At 44.8% G+C, this 17,490-nt stretch overlaps 1 protein-coding gene across 2 annotated transcripts in view; it reads right to left on the bottom strand.

The window, feature by feature from the left end:
- The window catches only part of LOC137095186 (KH domain-containing, RNA-binding, signal transduction-associated protein 1-like), an 85,491-nt gene that overhangs the window by 67,292 nt on the left and 709 nt on the right, over window positions 1-17,490 (bottom strand). The gene's annotated exons all lie outside the window — the stretch shown is intronic.

Raw genomic sequence — 17,490 nt, 5'->3', positions numbered from 1 at the left:
TCAATTCCACCTTCGATCACAGATATTTCTATACCTGCTACCACCTAATAAGGGAAAAGAATGTAATTCACACACTTCTTCGGAACAGATAGACTAGCATCATGGCTACTTTAATCAGTAAAAGGCTGATGTTGAAGCTCCACAGAAGGGAAGCAAAGGATTGTGGCATTTTCTTTTTTATGTGCAAATGCAAAGCAATAGCTTTGGAAATTATAATACACCTACAGCCTTGAGCCATGTATATGCATCAAACAGAAAGAAGACTGGAAGGAGGATGGGGGAAGAGCCCAGCATGTGACTATTCAGGGGCAGGATCATCCCCCCATCCCTGTCTTCCACATTGAAGGGGAAAAGGTGGAAGAGAACTGGCTTGGCTTTTCTACTAGAGGAAAGTAGAATCTGTGGCTCATTCAACTTATAAAATGTCTCAATCTAGCTCATAAAAGGTCTGGGAATCAGCCCAAGCCTTTTCTGTGGAACGCCCTCCCTAAGGAGATTAGATTGGCTCCCTCACTCTTAACATTTTGGAGACAAGTTAAGACATGGTTATATGAGCGTTTACAAATGCAGAGTAACTGACATAGGAAATAGAATCATTCGACAATGGAACTTGGACAACGTTATTTAACTAGGAGACGCTGATGATAATGATGTTGGCTTTATAGGTTTTATTGCTTCTATTGTGGTTTTACACTGTTTTATTGTTTAATTTATATTTTGTTATTATGTGTACTGACTTGTTGTAAACTACCTTGAATCGCTGATAAGGCTGAAAAAAGTGGTATACAAGTATAGTAAATAAAATAAATAAATATATAAATCTATATATAATCTAAATATATAATCTATATATATATATATAAATAATCTATATATTATATAATCTATAATATATAATCTATATATTATCTAAATATATAAATCTATATACCTCAACATTCTGACCCATTCTGGTTTTGAATCAGAATGGGTCAGAATTCCATAAGAGGATACAAGAAACATAGGATATCTTTTGTTTACTTGAAACCACCTGTAACATCTAGAGAAGCACTCTCAGCATGATGCTAACCTCTAGAGTAATAGAAGTGACACATGCCAGATTCTTCTTCCATTCTACTATTAAAGAAACAAGGGCTATGAATTCTACACCTCACTGATCACTTTAGTAATCCAGTTGATATATTTCACTCCCACACAATCAAAGAGGTTGTAATCACAATAGCTATTATTGACAGAACTTCAAACACTATCCTTTTCAATTCAATCATGCATCAAACTGCAAACAGAAAAATCAAGGGATTAACCCCATATTTCAGACCCATATGGAAGCCAAAATTGGCTTCTACATGGCTGGACCCACTTGGCACACCAGTGTATCCTGTGTGAAAAATCAGCATTTGCCTCTTGATGTGTGTAAATAAGACCCTTAGAATGGTAGAGAGGTCAATGTGGCTGGAAATTGGTTTTTAAGGCCTTTTTAACTATCTTCTGCTACTTCTGTGGCTAATTGCAAGGAGGTGGGAAAGGAGAGAAAAGATTCATGTCTGCCTTTCTGGGATATACTTTGCCTGCTGCTTTTAGAAGACTATGACGAGTGGGGCATAATTCAGTTAATTCAGCAGCAATGACTGTAGATGATTTAGCTCTGTGAGCAAACCCAAGGTCTTAGGTTCAATCCTCAGAATGTCTAATTAAATAAGCATGGAAAAATGTCTTGATTCCCTTGAAATCATTACTGGCTGGTTCTTTTAAAACTGGTTGAAGGCAGACAGTAACAGACCCAATTAACACGGCCTCCAGAAGGTGGAGCAGAGGCAAATACAAAGGAAAGGGCCATTTTCCTGATTACTACTCCCAGACTCCTCCCCAACAAATAGGCAACCATGGATACTATGGCTTTTTAGACTGTGATCCCAAGAATCTCTCAGTCAACATTGCAAGTGACTCCCAGAATCCTCCCCAGCCAGCATAACCACCATTTTGTTCTGGGATTTATAGTCCAAAAAATCCCATCATTCACTCTCTGCCATCAAAGCACACAAATATTTAGGGGGACATGAGAGAAGCCTCCTCACAGAATTACAAGACATCCGGGCAACCTCTTCGTAGACGGCTTCTGGTCGCTCCAGAAACGACCAGAAGCAACTTGTAACATTCAAGCAAGCAAGCAAAACAACCAACTGACTTTTTCAGGACCAACCATGACAATAATCTCTATCAACATTGAAGGCATGTCAGCTGCCAAAGAACAACTGCTCTATAAACTGTGCTAAGATAAGAAATGTGATGTGCGGTGTGTCCAAGAAACACACAGGGATGAACAAAAGAAACGACCGAAAGTTCCAGGAATGGTCTTAGTAGCAGAAAGACCACATGCGCAGTATGGAAGCGCTGTCTTTGTAAAACCAGGCCTCCAAGTCAGCAGTGCCCACAACACTGAAGAAAACAATATAGAGGTTATAACAGTAGAGCTTAATAGCATCACAATCACCCCTGTGTACAAGCCCCCAAATGAAGAGTTCTGCTTCTCCTCCCCCGAGAACTTTGATAGGCATCAAAGGGCGGTAGCTGGTCCTGAAAAAGTCAGTTGGTTGTTTTGCTTGCTTGCTTGCATGTTACAAGTTGCTTCTGGTCGCTTCTGGAGCGACCAGAAGCCGTCTACGAAGAGGTTGCCCCGGGGACGCCCGGATGTCTTGTAATTCTGCGAGGAGGCTTCTCTCATGTCCCCCTTAATGGTGTTGGAGAACTAAATATTTGTGTGCTTTGATGGCAGAGAGTGAATGATGGGATTGTTTGGACTATAAACCCCAGAACACTGAAGAAAACAATATAGAGGTTATAACAGTAGAGCTTAATAACATCACAATCACCCCTGCGTACAAGCCCCCAAATGAAGAGTTCTGCTTCTCCTCCCCCGAGAACTTTGATAGGCATCAAAGGGCGGTAGTAATTTAACAGCCATAGCCATGTATGGGGCTATGCTCAAGAGGACAGAAATGGAGAGGCTGTCCTCTCATGGTCTGAACTGCACAAACTATTACTCATTCATGATAGTAAGCTCCCACTATCCTACAACAGTGGGAGATGGCACCGAGGTTATAACCCAGACCTCTTATTTATGAGCGACAGCATTGTATAGCAATGCACTAAATCAGTGGGACCACCAAACCGAAACACACAGCACCAACCAATAGTATATCAACTGTTCCCAACTATAAGGTCCCAGGAAGTTCGATTTAAATGAAGATTCAACTTCAGAAAGGCAGATTAGACTAAATTCTCAGACATGTTAGATGACACAATCACATCAGTCACACCAATCCCTGAGAAATATGAGCATTTTATTGAAATAGTGAAAACCTACTCACGGGCCTCCATACCGAGAGGCTGCAGAACCAACTACCTCAGGACATTACTCCTGAAACAGCTGCCTCATTGGAAAACTACTACAAGCTCCACAACAAAGACTCATTTAGTGAGCAAACTCTTCAGGCAGCGCAGAGCATTGTGTCCTCCATTTCTGAAGCCAAGAAAGAACAGTGGATAAAGCTGACAGCAGAAATCGACATGGGCAGGAGCAGCCAGAAGGCGTGGAGGCTGCTAAGACGGTTGAGCAATGACCCCTCACAAACTAATACCCATGCCAACATAAAGGCAGATCAGATAGCACACCAACTCTTGAAGAATGAGAAACCCAACCTTGCCACCAAAGTAGGAAAGAAACCAATAGCCAGACAATCAGAGATTGAGAACAACAACCTCCATGAACCCTTTACACTTACTGAATTGGACATGGCTCTCAATAAATGTAAAAATGGCAAAGCAGCTGTCCTGGATGATCTATGGATGGAACAAATCAAGAGCTTTGGCCCAAAAGCAGCCTCCACGCCTTCTGGCTGCTCCTGCCCATGTCGATTTCTGCTGTCAGCTTTATCTGCACAGCATTCTGTCAGATCCCCAAAATCTGGAAGAAAGAACGAGTCATCGCCATCTTGAAGCCAGGCAAAGACCATAATGATCCAAAAAGCTACAGACCAATATCCCTGTTGTGCCACCTCTACAAAATTCTGGAGACTTATTTTGCATAGAATTATGGAAAAAATAGACCCATGTCTGATTCCACAGCAAGCTGGCTTCAGAAAAGGCAAAAGCTGCACATCACAAGTGCTGAACCTGACTCAGCACATAGAAGATGGCTTTGAAAGGCAGCACAGGAGCTGTCTTCATAGACCTGTCAGCGGCTTATGATACCGTAAACCACCGCCTCCTTCTGAGAAAAATGTATAATATCACAAAGGACTACCATCTCACCTGCCTCATAGGCACCTGCTACAAAACAGGAGCTTCTTTGTTGAGTTCCTGGGCCAGAGAAGCAGATGGTGGAAACAGAAGAACAGCCTGCCTCAGGGAAGCGTGCTTGCCCAATCCATGTTCAACATCTACACAAATGACCAGCCACTGCCAGAAGGGACAGAGAGTTTCATCTATGCTGATGATCGTGCCATTACTGCTCAAGCAGGGAGCTTTGAGATGGTTGAACAGAAGCTCTCTGAAGCTCTAGGTGCTCTTACTGCCTATTACAGGGAAAACCAGCTGGTCCCTAATCCATCTAAAACACAGGCATATGCTTTTCACCTTAAGAACAGACAAGCATCCCGAGCTCTAAGGATCACCTGGGAAGGAATCCCACTGCAGCATTGCAGCACACCCAAATACCTGGGAGTCACTCTGAACAGTGCTCTGACCTACAAGAAGCACTGCCTGAACTTCAAGCAAAAAGTGGATGCTAGAAACAATATCATACGAAAGCTTTCTGGGACAACCTGGGGATCACAACCAGACACAGTGAAAACATTTGCACTTGCATTATGCTACTCTGCTGCTGAATATCATGCCTGGTGTGGAACACATCTCACCATACTAAAACAGTGGATGTGGCTCTTAATGAGACATGCCGCACTATCACGGGGTGCCTGCGCCCTACACCACTGGAGAAATTACACTGCTTAGCCGGTATCGCACCACCTGACATCCGCCGGGAAGTTGCAGCCAATAGTGAAAGGACCAAGGCAGTGATATCTCCAGCCCATCCTTTGTTTGGATATCAGCCAGCATGTCAATGACTTAAATCAAGAAATAGTTTTCTAAGATCTACAGAGACACTCGCTGGAACACCCCAGCAAGCGAGAGTCCAAAAGTGGCAGGCTCAAACCCAGAACCTGCCATGGAGTCTGGCGATCCTGTCAACACCTTGATTGATCACTATAACAGGGAGATGACCAGGGCGATAGATATGATCACTCCCAAACACCCCATCACATTGTGTCAAGACACATCATCCCCTTGGTTTACCGAGGAGTTGGCTGTGATGAAACACACAAGAAGGGGGCTAGAGCGCATATGGAGGAAATCTCGAGATGGGTCTGACCAAGGACGGGCTACAGCCTCTCTTAGGGCGTATACCCTGGCTATATGGGTAACCAGGGAGTTTTTCACGACTGCCCGTATAGCGTCTGCAGCAAATAGATCATCGGAGCCATTTCGGGTTGTCGCGGAACACCTTCACCCACCTGCGGTGGAAGAGACCTTCGATGACCCAACAACTCGGTGTCGCGAGTTCACACACCATTTTGCAGGCAAAGCTGCTCAGATACGCCTTGAGCTGGACTCCAATTTCATCACAGTGCTAGGAGAGGTGATTGAGGCATCTGCTTGTCCAATTTTGTTGGATTCTTTCAGGATTGTTCTTCCTGTGACCGTGGAGGAGGTCCTTCGTGCTGTGAGGGTGACTATGTCAGTTTTAGACCCTTGCCCGTCTTCGCTAATTAAATCAGCCGGGGGGGGGGGGGGGTTGGTTGATTGATTTGTGTTGATCATTAATGCACCATTGGAGCAAGGTTTTTTCCCATCTAGACTAAAACAGGCTGCAGTTCGTCCACTCCTCAAAAAGGTCTCCCTTGACTCCACAGTGTTGAACAATTACAGACCAATTTCCAACCTCCCTTTTCTGGGCAAGGTGCTGGAGCGGGTGGTCACCTTACAGCTCCAGGGTTTTCTAGATGACATCAATTACCTGGACCAGTCACAGTCTGGTTTCAGGCCTGGCCACGGCGCCGAGACGGATTTGGTCACCTTGGTGGATGACCTCCGTAGAGAGCTTGACAGGGGGAGTGTGACCCTGTTGGTCCTCTTGGACATCTCAGCGGCTTTTGATACCATCGATCATAGTATCCTTCTGGGACGGCTCTCTGGGATGGGTCTGGGGGCACGGTTTTGTCCTGGCTCCGGTCCTTCCTGGAGGGCTGATCCCAGATGGTGAAGATGGGAGATGCCTGCTCAGATGCCTGGCCTTTCACCTATGGGGTCCCGCAAGGCTCTATTTTATCTCCCATTCTTTTTAACATCTACATGAAACGGCTGGGAGAGGTCATCTGGAGTTTTGGAGTTAGGTGCCATCTCTACACAGATGACAAACAACTCTATTACTCATTTCAATCTAATTCCAAGGAAGCCCCTCGAGTGCTGGACGAGTGCTTGGCCGCTGTGGATGAGGAAGAACAAGCTGAAGATTAATCCCGACAAGACAGAGGTCCTCCTGGTCGATCGAAAACCGGATCGAGGTATAGGGTGGCAACCTGTGCTGGACGGGGTTACACTCCCCCTGAAGTCACAGGTCCGCAGTTTGGGAGTCCTCTTCTATTCATAGAATCATAGAATCATAGAATCATAGAATCATAGAGTTGGAAGAGACCTCATGGGCCATCCAGTCCAACCCCCTGCCAAGAAGCAGGAATATTGCATTCAAATCACCCCTGACAAATGGCCATCCAGCCTCTGCTTAAAAGCTTCCAATGAAGGAGCCTCCACCACACTCCGGGGCAGAGAGTTCCACTGCTGAACGGCTCTCACAGTCAGGAAGTTTTTCCTAATGTTCAGATGGAATCTCCTCTCTTGTAGTTTGAAGCCATTGTTCCGCGTCCTAGTCTCCAAGGAAGCAGAAAACAAGCTTGCTCCCTCCTCTCTGTGGCTTCCTCTCACATATTTATACATGGCTATCATATCTCCTCTCAGCCTTCTCTTCTTCAGGCTAAACATGCCCAGTTCCCTAAGCCGCTCCTCATAGGGCTTGTTCTCCAGACCCTTGATCATTTTAGTCGCCCTCCTCTGGACACATTCCAGCTTGTCAATATCTCTCTTGAATTGTGGTGCCCAGAATTGGACACAATATTCCAGATGTGGTCTAACCAAAGCAGAATAGAGGGGTAGCATTACTTCCTTAGATCTAGACACTATGCTCCTATTGATGCAGGCCAAAATCCCATTGGCTTTTTTTGCCGCCACATCACATTGTTGGCTCATGTTTAACTTGTTGTCCACGAGGACTCCAAGATCTTTTTCACACGTACTGCTCTCGAGCCAGGCGTCCCCCATTCTGTATCTTTGCATTTCATTTTTTCTGCCAAAGTGGAGTATCTTGCATTTGTCACTGTTGAACTTCATTTTGTTAGTTTTGGCCCATCTCTCTAATCTGTCAAGATCGTTTTGAATTCTGCTCCTGTCCTCTGGACTATTGGCTATCCCTCCCAATTTGGTGTCGTCTGCAAACTTGATGATCATGCCTTCTAGCCCTTCATCTAAGTCATTAATAAAGATGTTGAACAGGACCGGGCCCAGGACGGAACCCTGCGGCACTCCACTTGTCACTTCTTTCCAAGATGAGGAGGAAGCATTAGTGAGCACTCTCTGTGTTCGTCCACTTAACCAATTACAGATCCACCTCACCGTAGTTTTGCCTAGCCCACATTGGACTAGTTTCCTTGCCAGAAGGTCATGGGGGACCTTGTCGAAGGCCTTACTGAAATCCAGGTACGCCACATCCACGGCATTCCCCGCATCTACCCAGCTTGTAGCTCTATCGAAGAAAGAGATCAGATTAGTCTGGCATGACTTGTTTTTGATAAATCCATGTTGACTATTAGCGATGACTGCATTTATTTCTAAGTGTTTGCAGACCGCTTCCTTAACAATCTTTTCCAGAATCTTGCCCGGTATCGACGTGAGGCTGACCGGACGGTAGTTGTTTGGGTCGTCCTTTTTTCCCTTCTTGAAGATTGGGACCACATTGGCCCTCCTCCAATCTGCTGGAACTTCTCCCGTTCTCCAAGAACTCTCAAAGATGGTTGCCAATGGTTCCGAAATGACTTCCGCTAGTTCCTTCAGTACTTACTTATTCATCACTTACGCTTGAGGCTCAGGCGTCGGCGGTGTCCAGGAGGGCTTTTGCACAATTGAGACTCGTGCACCAACTGTGACCTTACCTCGTAAAAGCTGATCTGGCCGGGGTGGTCCACGCCTTATTCACTTCCAAATTGGACTACTGTAATGCGCTCTACGTGGGGTTGACCTTGAAAATGACTCGGAAATTTTAGCTAGTCCAGCGGGCGGCAGCCAGGATGTTAACTGGTGCTCCTTACAGAGAGAAGTCAACCCTCCTGTTCAAGGAGCTCCATTGGCTGCCGTTCATTTTCCGGTCCCAATTCAAGGTGCAGGTGCTCACCTACAAAGCCCTAAACGGTTTGGGACCTGCCTACCTTCGTGACCGCATCTCCGTTTATGAACCCGCACACTCCCTTTGTTCATCCGGAGAGACCCTGCTCACGATCCCACCTGTGTTGCAAGCGTGGTTGGTGGGGACGAGGTACAGGGCCTTCTCTGTGGTAGTCCCCCGACTCTGGAACAGCCTCCCCAAGGACATCAGACAAGCTCCTATGTTGGCAGTCTTTAGGAAGAGCTTGAAGACCTGGCTATTCCGATGTGCCTTTCCAGAATAGGAAACTCCAGCAATACGTCCCAGAAGCACTTTATTAGAGATTTAAGATTGTCCGCACACTGTACTTACCCCAAAATCCTTGTATTTCACTTGTCATACTCAGCATTTTTTAATCTGTACCCATTACAATTGGCCTGGCCTTAGTTTTGTTGTGCTATGGTGTACTGTTTTTACCATTTACTGTTATTGCTTTAATGTTTTGATTTGCTTTATGGTTTATGTCAGTGGTTCTCACCCTTTCTAATGCCGTGACCCCTAAATAAAATTCCTCATGTTGTGGTGACCCCAAACCATATTTTCGGTGCTACTTCATAACTATAATTTTGCTACTGTTAAGAGCCTGGAAACAGGGAGTGTTGGAAACAATTATCCTTATTGAAAAATGATTTCATCAGCATCATCGCCATCATCTTTAATTACTTATTAATCGCCCTCCATCCGAGATGCTCCAGGCGATTTACATACCAGAAATTATACAGGATAAAACACATACATACAAATATTAAAATTAACGTGAGTCAAATGCTCTAGTAAAAAGCCAGGTCTTAAGTGCTAGGATAAAATGCCCTAAGTCACGCATGGCTCTCAAATAGGGAGGCAAGGAATTCCATAAGGTAGGGGCAGAAATAAAGAAGGCCCTGCATCTGGTGCTTACCAAGTGCACTTCCCTAGGACCCGGTATATAGAGCAAATCGCGTCGGGATGGTCGTGGTGACCTCTGATGATGGTAGAGGGAGAGACGGTCTCTAAGATACAATGGACCCTGGCCATATAAAGTTTTAAAGGTCAGGACCAGCATCTTATACAATCAGGCTGGCCAATCAGAGACCATATGCAAATTGTTCCTCAGAATGTTGAAGTTGGCCAATCAGTGACCATATGCAGATTGTACCAAAATGGCAGCCAATCGGAATCTTGGAACTTTCTGGCTGGCCAATCAGAGACCATATGCAAATAGCACTACAGTTGTAGCCAATCAGAACAGAATAGAATATAGATATATAGATTTTATCCACTCCTTAGCTGACTTCAAGAAAAACCTGAAACCCTGGATTTCTCGATGTGCCTTTGAAGAGTGACCCTCCACACCAAGTGTGTTGCCCTCATTTATAGTGTTCCCCTTTCCCCATACTAAACCGAAAGCCTGTCCCCACTGTTTCATTTTCTTGGGGGCCCCTCATTAGTATATCTCCTACTCCTACCTCACCCTGAATACTATAGTACAAGGATCAAAGCGGCTAACAATTAAAAACACTACAATACTGCCTAAAAGATACAAATACGCAATAATATTGCAATATAAAACTACTTATAATATATAACATATTATTGCATATTTGTATATTTTACGTAGTACTAGCCGTCCCCAATTGTATCGTTAGTGGGGTTCAGAATGCTCTGTGATTGTAGGTGAACTACCAATCCCCGCAACTACAACTCTCAAATGTCAAGATTCTATTTTCCCCAAACTCCACCAGTGTTCACATTTGGGCATATTGAGTATTCGTGTAGAGTTTGGTCCAGATCCATCATTGTTCCAGTCCACCGTGCTCGCTGGATGTAGGTGAACTACAACTCCAAAACCAAAGGACACTGCCCACCAAACCCTTCTAGTATTTTGTTGATCATGGGAGAATTGTGTGCCAACTTTGGTTCAATTCCATTGTTGGTGGGGTTCAGAATGGTCTTTATTTATTACTTATTTACTTCATTTATATACCGCTTTTCTCAGCCCTCAGGCAACTCAAAGCGGTTAGCATTAGCAAAAATTCAATGCTTGACATCATAAAAACAGTTAAAAACGAATAAAATCTATATATATAAATTTGTTAGGGGCATCCAACGAGGAAACAAAACTCAAAAACCCCCCAACGAAACTTAACCAAAATTCCCATGCCCATAACACAACCCACAAGGTACAAACATATCTACTCAAAATGAAAAACAACACAACAACACACTCACAAAACGGCACAACAACAAAACTCTAAAATCCCCCAACGAAACTTAACCCAAATTCCCATGCCCATAACACAACCCACAAGGCACAAACATATCTACTCAAAATGAAAAACAACACAACAACACACTCACAAAACGGCAAAACAACAAAACTCAAAAAAACCCCAACGAAACTTAATCAAAATTCCCATGCCCATAACACAACCCACAAGGTACAAACATATCTACTCAAAATGAAAAACAACACAACAACACACTCACAAAACGGCAAAAGAATAAAACTCAAAAAACCCCAACGAAACTTAACCAAAATTCCCATGCTCATAACACAACCCACAAGGTACAAACATATCTACTCAAAATGAAAAACAACACAACAACACACTCAAAATGGCAAAAAAACAAAATTCAAAAACCCCCCAACGAAACTTAACCAAAATTCCCATGCCCATAACACAACCCACAAGGTACAAACATATCTACTCAAAATGAAAAACAACACAACAACACACTCACAAAACGGCAAAACAACAAAACTCAAAAATCCCCCAACGAAACTTAACCAAAATTCCTATGCCCATAACACAACCCACAAGGTACAAACATATCTACTCAAAATGAAAAACAACACAACAACACACTCACAAAACGGCAAAACAACAAAACTCTAAAATCCCCCAACGAAACTTAACCAAAATTCCCATGCCCATAACACAACACACAAGGTACAAACATATCTACTAAAAATGAAAAACAACACAACAACACACTCACAAAACGGCAAAAGGATAAAACTCTAAAATAAACCAACGAAACTTAACCAAAATTCCCATGCTCATAACACAACCCACAAGGTACAAACGTATCTACTCAAAATGAAAAACAACACAACAACACACTCACAAAACGGCAAAACAACTGAGCATGCGCATTGGCGCCCAGCCGCAAGTTCCCTGGCGCGCGCACATGCCCTTCCGGCCAACGTTCCCTCTGCGGAAACCATGCCCACTCCAAGCCCCGCCGCGCCGCTTCCCGCACACACACACACACCCCTGCCGCACACACACACACAACCCCACACTCCATCACTCCCCCCGCCGCCGCACACAAACGCAACCCCACTCCCCCTGCCGCCGCACGCACACACGCAACCCCACTCCCCCCGCCGCTGCACACACACACAACCCCACGCACCATCACTCCCCCCCCCGCCGCCGCACACACACACACAACCCCACGCTCCATCACTCCCCCCGCCGCTGCACACACACACACAACCCCACGCTCCATCACTCCCCCACCCCAATCTTACCTCCTTTTACTTCAGGCCACCTCCAAACCCCACCCCGCCCCTTCCTGCCCTGTCAAAATCTAGGAAAGACAGGAAGGAAGGAAAGAAGGAAGAAAGAGAAAGGGAGGTAAAGAAAAAGGGGGAAGGAAGGAAAGTTAGAGAAAGAAGGAAGAAGAAAAGGAAAGAAAAGGAAAGATGGAAGGAAAGAAAAGAGAGACAGCAGAAAAGAAAGAAAAAGGGGGAAGGAAGGAAAGAGGTAGAGAAAGAAGAGGAGAAGGAAAGATGGGAGGGAAGGAAGGAGGGAAAGAAGGAGAGAAAGAGGGAAGATTGGCCACAGCAACACGTGGCGGGTAAAGGTTGTTATTTCTATTATTATTATTATTATTATTATTATTATTATTATTATTATTATGCTATTGTTCCTATGAGACCCTGGAGGAATGGGAGAGGTGTCAGGTCCCAGAGGCAATGCATTGCATTATTGTTATTGTTATGATGGTGGTGAAATAAAAGGAAATAAAAAGTGAAAGAAGGAAGCAAACAGGGAGGGAAGAAAGGCAAAGGAAGAAAGGGGGAGGAAATGAAGGAAAGAGAGAAGGATGAAACCAAGTAGTGAAAGAAAGAAAGAGGTAGAGAAGGAAGAAAGGAGAGAAAGGGGGAGGAAAAGGGGGAAGGAATAGGTAGGTACCTCTCTTTCATAATAGTCCAGATATCTACCTCAACTTTGATAAGTTTTACTATAGACCACAGCAACGCATGGCAGGGCACAGCTAGTAACATAATAAACAGTTAAACATCAATATAACATCTCATTAGCATCTCAAGTCTTTGATTGTTGGTGAACTATAAATCCCAGCATCTACAACTCCCAAAAGACAAAATCATTTTTTTTTTGAGTGAAGGATATACATTGGGTTAAGTGTCTTGTGTCCAAATTTGGTGTCAATTCGTCCAGTGGTTTTTGAGTTCTGTTAATCCCACAGAACTCAAAAACCACTGGACAAATTTTTATTTATAAAGATATTTTTTTTATTTTTTTATTTACTATGCTTATATACCGCAATTCTCAGCCCGAGGGCGACTCAGTAATGTTTTTAATTGTGAGCCTCCCACAAGGATGAGTAGATAGTAATGTTTTTAATTGTGAGCCTCCCACAAGGACGATAAAACATCAAAATTCATCCAGGCGTCCCCTGGGCAACGTCTTTGCAGATGGCCAATTCTCTCACAAAAGGAGCGGTTGCTCCTGACACGACAAAAAATAATAATTGTGAGCCGCTTTGAGTCTCCCTATGGAGATAAAGTGTAGAGTTTCGTCCAGATCCATCATTGTTTGAGTCCACCGTGCTCACTGGATGTAGGTGAACGACAACTCCAAAACCAAAGGACACTGCCCACCAAACCCCTCTAGTATTTTGTTGATCATGGGAGAATTGTATTAATATAAATAATATTAAATAATAAATATATATATAAATAAATAAATATTATTTCAATTGGCGATTATTACTTGAAGATTTGACATTTTCTTAATTTCTCCTTCGGTTATTCAATCTATATCTATATCTATCTCTATACATATAATAAAGATGAAAGTTTGTATGCGGCGGACAAACTGGTGTGGCGGTGCGATGGGAGAAGTATGTGCCAGCGTTTTGATTGGCCAGCCTGAAAGTTCCAACATTCTGATTGGCTGCCGCAGTGGTGCTATTTGCATATGGTCTCTGATTGGCCAGCTTCAATAGGAGCCCCTGGTGGAGAAAAGAGTTCATGGCAGAAACGGAGACATGAGAAGGAAATTTGCATATGGTCTCTGATTGGCCAGCCTCAATTCCAAGATTCCAAGATGACAAAGAGAGGAAAGGAAAAGGCCAGGGGAGGGTGGGTCAGAAAATTACCAATACAGACCAGACTTGGCACACAGAGCCCCCATGACCCACTTGACATCCTACTGCAGTTTGGAGGAGGATGAACCATGGATGATGGGACTTGCAGTACCATCACTCACATTCTGAGACCGCTGTTAACCTCATCCAATGACTGATCAGGACCAAACTTGGCACATAGACCTCTCATGACCCACTTAACGTCCTGGTGTGGTTTGGCCGAGGATGGACCATGGATTATGGGACTTGCAGTAGCTTTGCTCAATTCTTGAGAACACTGCAACCTTCATCCAATTACCGATAAAGACCAAACTTGGCACACTGAGTTTCCATGATGCACTCTACATCCTGGTGCGGTTTGGAGGAGGATGCACCATGGACGATGGGACTTGCAATACCTGCACTCCTTTCCTAAGACCATTACAACTGCCAACAATGATGGATCAGGACCACAATTTACACAGAGACCCAGCATGACCTACTCTACATCCTGTTGCGGTTTGGAAGAATTTGACCATGGATGATGGGACTTGCAGTCACTTCACTCACTTCCTGAGACCACTGAGACCCTCGCCAATGACTGATCAAGACTAAACTTGGCACATGGAGCTCCAATGACCCACTCTACATCCTGGTGTGGTTTGGAGGAGGACAGATCATCGATGATGGGACTTCAAGTACCTCCACTACCCAAGACTGCTGCAAAACTCATCTAATGTCCGAACAAAACCAAACTTAAAACACAGAGCCCCCATGACCTACTCTACAGCATGCTGCAGTTTTGGAGGATGGTTGACTATGGATGATGGAACTTCCAGTACCTTCACTCACATTCTGAGACCTCTGCAAACCACATCCAATGACGGATCAAGACCAAACTTGGCACACAGAGCCACCTTGACCCACTCTACATCCCGATGCCGTTTGGAAAAAATTGGAGATGGATGATGGGACTTGAAGTACCTTTGCTCACTTCCTGAGACCTCTGAGACCCTCGCCAATGACTAATCAAGACTAAACTTGGCACATGGAGCTCCAATGACCCACTCTACATCCTGGTGCAGTTTGGAGGAGGAGAGATCATGGATGATGGGACTTCAAGTACCTCCACTCCCTTCCAAAAATTGCTACAACCCTTTTCTAATGACCAATCAAGACCAAACTTGGCACACAGAGCCCCCATGATCCACTCTACATCCTGCTGCAGTTTGAAAGAGGATGGCCTTTGGAGGTGGGACTTGCAGTACCTTCATTCACTTACTGACACCACTGTCACCCTCATCTAATGACTGATAAAGACCAAACTTGGCACACAGAGCCTCCATGACCCACTCTATATCCTGCTGCTGTTTGTAGGAGGATGGTCCATGGATGATGGGACTTCAAGTACCTTCACTCACTTCCTAAAAATAATGCAGCCATTATCCAAAGACCAATAAAGACCAAACATGGCATACAGAACCGCCATTACCACTTTCTCTAATAACCCGGGCAACGTCGGGTCCCCAAGCTAGTATATAATAAAGAAGAGTGTATGTTTGTATCGGACAGAGATGCGGAGGGCGGAAGGTGTATGTGGCAGTGTTCTGATTGGCTGCTGCTGTGGTGCAATTTGTATATGGTCTCTGATTGGCCAGCTTCAATAGGAGCCCCTGGTGGAGAAGAGGGTTCATGGCAGAAACGGGGCATGACAGAAGGAAATTTGCATATGGTCTCTGATTGGCCAGCCTCAAATCCAACATTCTGAGATGACAAAGAGAGGAAAGGAAAGGCCGGTGGTGGGTCAGAACACTACCAATACAGACCAGACTTGGCATACAGAGCCCCCATGACCCACTCGACATCCTACTGCAGTTTGGAGGAGTATGAACCATGGATGATGGGACTTGCGTTACCACCACTCACATTCTGAGACCGCTGTTAACTTTATCCCATGACTGATCAGAACCAAACTTGGCACATAGACCTCTCATGACCCACCTTACATCCTGGTGTGGTTTGGCCGGGGATGGACCATGGATTATGGGACTTACAGTACCATTGCTCAATTCTTCATACCACTGCAACCCTCAATCAATTACCAATAAATACCAAACTTGGCATACAGAACCGCCATTACCCACTTTCTCTAATAACCCGGACAACGCCGGGTCCCCAAGCTAGTATATAATAAAAGTGAGTTTGTATGTAGAGGAGGACAAAAGTGCGGCAGTGTATGTGCTAGCCTTCTGATTGGCTGCCACTGTGATTGGCCAGCCTGAAATTCCAAGATTCTGATTGGCTGGGCAGCGGTGCTATTTGCATATGGTCTCTGATTGGCCAGCTTCAAGAGGAGTCCCTGGTGGAGAAAAGAGTTCATGACAGAAATGGGGACATGAGAAGGAAATTTGCATATGGTCTCTGATTGGCCAGCCTCAATTCCAAGATTCCGAGATGACAAAGAGAGGAAAGGGAAAGGCCAGAGGGGCTGGTTCAGAAAATTACTAATACAGACCACACTTGGCACACAGAGCCTGCAAGACCGACTCGACATCCTACTGCAACCATGGATGATGGGACTTGCAGTACCATCACTCAAATTCTGAGACCGCTGTTAACCTCATCCAATGACTGATCAGGACCAAACTTGGCACAAAGACCTCTCATGACCCACCTTATGTCCTGGTGTGGTTTGGCCGGGCATGGACCATGGATTATGAGACTTGGAGTACCTTTGCTCAATTCCTGAGACCACTGCAACCTTCATCCAATTACCGATAAAGACCAAACTTGGCACACTGAGTCTCCATGACCCACTCTACATCCTGGTGCGGCTTGGAGGAGGATGCACCATGGACGATGGGACATGCAATACCTTTACTCCCTTCCTAAAACCATTATAACTGCCAACAATGTTGGATCCGGACCACAATTTACACAGAGAGCCCGCATAACCCACTCTACATCCTGGTGCAGTTTGGAAGAATTTGACAATGGATGATCGGACTTGCAGTCACTTCACTCACTTCCTGAGACCACTGAGACCCTTGCCAATGACGGATCAAGATCAAACTTGGCACATAGACCTCTCATGACCCACGTTACATCCTGGTGTTGTTTTGAAAACTTTGGAGATGGATGATGGGACTTGAAGTACCTTTGCTCACTTCTTGAGACCACTGAGACCCTTGCCAATGACTAATCAAGACCACACTTGGCACACAGAGCCCCCATGATCCACTCTACATCCTGCTGCAGTTTGATAGCGGATGGACTTTGGATGATGGGACTTGCACTACCTTCACTCACTTACTGACACCACTGCCACCCTCATCTAATGACTGATAAAGACCAAACTTGGCACACAGAGCCCCCATGACCCACTCTATATCCTACTGCTGTTTGTAGGTGGATGGGCCATGGATGATGGGACTTCAAGTACTTTCACTCACTTCCTGAAAATAATGCAGCCGTTATCCAAAGACCAATAAAGACCAAACTTGGTATACAGAACCGCCATTACCCACTTTCTCTAATAACCC

Source organism: Anolis sagrei, chromosome Y, assembly GCF_037176765.1.
Source record: "Anolis sagrei isolate rAnoSag1 chromosome Y, rAnoSag1.mat, whole genome shotgun sequence".
NCBI lineage: Eukaryota > Metazoa > Chordata > Lepidosauria > Squamata > Dactyloidae > Anolis > Anolis sagrei.
The sequence above is the reverse complement of the archived record's forward strand: the minus strand, read 5'-3'. Positions and strand labels throughout refer to the sequence as shown.